This window comes from Apteryx rowi, unplaced genomic scaffold (genome assembly GCF_003343035.1).
Source record: "Apteryx rowi isolate R43461 unplaced genomic scaffold, aptRow1 scaffold_86, whole genome shotgun sequence".
Lineage (NCBI taxonomy): Eukaryota > Metazoa > Chordata > Aves > Apterygiformes > Apterygidae > Apteryx > Apteryx rowi.
The window spans coordinates 443,392-447,081 of NW_020451160.1; positions in this window are offsets into that span (position 1 = coordinate 443,392).

Genomic DNA, 3,690 nt, shown 5'->3' on the forward strand with positions numbered 1-3,690 from the left:
CACCGCCGCGGCCGAAACGGCCCCGTCGCCCGCCACGGAGGGACCCCGGCGTCCGGGCGCCGCCGGCGTTGCCACTATCCGCCCTTGGCTGTAGCAACACTGATTTTTTTTTTTTTCCAAAAACCGGTAACCTCGAATTCTGCCCCCGGCCTGCTCCGCCTGGAGCCGCCGCAGCGGCAGGACCGACGGGACTCAAGGCCCCGGCCGTTTTCTCCCTCCGTGGGGACGCCGGAGCCTGCGTGGCCTCCTCGCACTCCTCTCTCCTCCCGCGGCTCGCAGGGACGGGGATCGCCCGGCGGCACCGCGGCGGGACGGGGCTCCCCCCCCCCCCGGGGTTTTCCAGCGTGGGCCGAGGCCGTGGGAAGTCGCCGGCTGTGCCGTGGCGGTGACGGCGCTCCCACCCCAGCTCTGCTCCCGCGGCCCCCATCCGCCTCCCCTCCGCGCTCCCCCCCGGCACAGCCCCCTCCCCAGCCGCCAAAGCCGAGCAATAAGCAGGCGGCCGGAGCCAGCGGCTCCTTCCTCCGGCTTGCTTTTCCCAGGGGCTGAGCGCGGGGGCAGCCCGGCCGCCCTGGTCCCCGGCTCCCAGGCGATGGCTGGTTTAACCTCACTGTCTTCCGACCTGCTGCGCGCGCGGCGCCCGGGGCTGGGCCCTCTCTCCGCGACAAGTGCCAAAAGCGCCAGCCCGCTTTTTCGGTCCTTCTCTCTCGGAAGCACTTTGTAGCAGGGGGGTGGACGGGGACGCGGGAGCTGCCTCCCTCGCCACCCTCCCACCTCTCCATCCTCTCGTCCTCCGTTCTCCACCCGRCGCCGGGCTGACGGCGTAAGCGGGTTTTTGCTCGATGGGACAAGGATGCGGACGGGATGGCGACGCGGCCCCCGGATCGCCTGGATTTGGGGGGGGTCCCTTGGACGTGCCGAGGCGGAGCGGAGCGGGGGAGGCTTCGGGGGAGCGGCGCAGGGCTCGGCCACGCTGCAGCCCCCGCAAAGCAGCCGGAGAGCACGAGGGTCCCTTAAAAGCCTGTTTGGGAAGCATGAGACTGAGGATCCCGATTTAGCACGTTCTGGAGCTGTCTGGGCCCCAACGAGGAGGCCAACCCCCCCCCCCTTTCCCCCCACCTGGGTTTCTGGGCAGCACGTGAGAGCCAAGCGCGGTCGGGGGCTCTTCCCTGTGCCGCTGCCCTTTCCGCAGCAGCAGGACGAGCCGCAGAGGGCTCCAGCCCCACGTCGCCCTGCAGCGGGGCCGGCGTGCACGCGGGGAGCAGACCCCCCCTCGCACAACCCCCGGGGCGGCGCGCAGGGTCGTGCTGACGGCGACGCGCTCCTGAAAGGCGAAGAAAGCCCCTTGCGAGGCCGGGGGGGCGAGGGTGCCGCGGCGGCTGTTCGCGCTGCCTGCTTCGCAGCCGGGGCTGCGGTAGGTGCAGCGGGTGCACGGCTGCTCTCTCCATGGCGTGCATCCTGCTGGAGTCGCGGTCGGTGTCGGACACCCTGCTCCTCTCCCCCCTCATCCTCGACCATCTCTCCAGGCCTCGGCGTTTGGGATTGGGACCCATGTCTCCTGCAGGCTTTGCAGGTCCCAAATTTGCTGAGCCCCTGCGGCCAGGGGCTGGGGGAGGCTGAAGTCTCCAAGCCGCCCTCCGGTGCGAGGGGACCTGCTAACGGGAGAGAGGGGCAGGAGAAGTGTCCTAGAGCAGGAGGAACAGGGGGGACATGTGCTCCGCGGCAAGGGGACAGCCGCAGTCTGCTCCAGCCCAGGGCCGGGACGGAGCAGCCCGCGGCTYGCAGGCTCGCAGATTCAGGTTTTCTGACCCAAAGGAGTAACTAGCACCTTTCGAGGCCCAGGGAGACCTTTGGCTTCCCGGGATCTCTCCGTCCAGGGGTTTCACTGCTGTGCTGAGCTGTGAAATCCAGCAGCGGGGCGGTGGGAAAGCTGTTCTGCCCCCCCTGCGGCACGGGCAGAAGAGGGAAAAATCAGCCTGCTGCTCCGCACGCGCCTCCGGCAATGTCCTTTGCTCCTCGCGGGGACAACGAGGGCTCTCCAGGCCTGTGGCCTCCCCACGCRGGGGGCTGCGCCGGGTACCTTGGTACGGTGCTGAGATGGTGTTTTTGGCTGCCGGGGGGGTGGTCAGGGGGCGAACAAGCAGGTCCTTGTTCAGGAGGTTCCCTCGAGCGTAGCAGGGGGGTTTCCTGGCCGCTCCGAGCTGTGCATTCCCGAGCCTGCCGGGAGCTGCTGGGGCTGCTCCGGCAGCCGCGGGGGGGGGGGTGGTGGCTGAATTCCCCCCTCGAGTCAGCTTGTACAACCAAGCGGAYTCCCGTGTTGGACACGGCAATGAAGAGAGCCGGGATGAGGCTGCTCGGGAAGACTGGGGCCACGCAGGGACGTTTGCAGGGCGAGGGGGAAAGCGCCCTCGGGAAGGAAGCTCGCGTGATTCCTCGGTGCAAGCAAAGGAACGAGCATCCTCGGCCGGCGGGGCCGGGGAGAGCAGGGACTTTCAGCGCCGCGCGTCCCGGGGCGCCCAGGGCGGCGATCGCGCTCTGCTTCCACGACATTTTCACCGCTCGCAGGTACGGCACGCTGCAGTCACACCTCCCTTTTGCTGGAGAGACGTCCCCTTCGCGTGCTCGGCGGACGGGGAGCGCCAGAGAGCTTTACTGGGCCACCGGGAGCCGCCGAGAGAGAAAGGAATAGGATGTAAGTAATAGGACGAGAGGCAACGGGCCTCTTCTCTCCCAGGTTTAGCCCCCTTGCTCCAGGGATCCACCCGGCAGGGATGTAAGAAAGGAAACCAGATTGCTGCTTATGACTTTGCTTTGAGCATGTTTTGGATGTTAAGAGTATGTTYAATAAAGGGTATCCTATGTCGACAAAGTGCCCAGAGTCATTTTTCAGCGATGAAGGGGGGTGTGGGGGGGTGCAGCCGGCAGAAACCCTTCTCCCCCTCAGCCCTCCACCYGGCACCTGCCCAAACCCGGCCCCGATGCCTCGGATCCCGCAGGTCCTGCCTCCCCCGAGCTCGGCCACGCCGGAGAAGGTGCAAACGCAACCTCCGCGGCGGAAAGCCTTGCCGGGTGCCGGGGTGCCCGGCGTGGGGGGCCCGGCGTGGGGGGCCCGGCGTGGGGGGCCCGCGTGGGGCGCAGTGAGGCGCCGTCCCCGGCAGATGGCACGGGCTAGCCGGACGCCCGGCCGCCGGCGTGGAGGGGCACCGGCCGGAGGGCTTCCCGGAGGCGAAGGGGGGGAAGAGGAGCGGGGAGGTGAGGGGGGGCCTAAGGCCACCCTAAGGGGGCCGCGGTGCGTTTTAAGGATGAGCCGTGCCCGGGGGGGGGCGTTTGCCAGCCGGTGGAGCCAGGCGAGGGCGGAGGTGGGGGACGAGGCCCCGCTGCCCCACGGCGAAGCGGAGCCCTCCGGCTCCTGCTGCCCTCGGAGGCCTTTCCCCCCCCCCGGCCCCCCGGCGCAGGGCAGGCCTGACCGGCCAGAGGGACGCACACAGCACGGCGTGGGGCTGTTTTATAAGCTGGGCGTTGATGCGCTGAAAAACCAAAGCGGGAATTTCCCCTTCCCGGATCCTTCCTTCGCGCTCGGCCTGGGGCAGCAGGGGGGTGAGGGCTCGGCTCCCGCCGCCCTTTGCGCCCAGATCCCTGTGGATCCGGGGAGGAAAAGCGCTTTTTTACCACACGCTTAGACAGCAGCGAGTA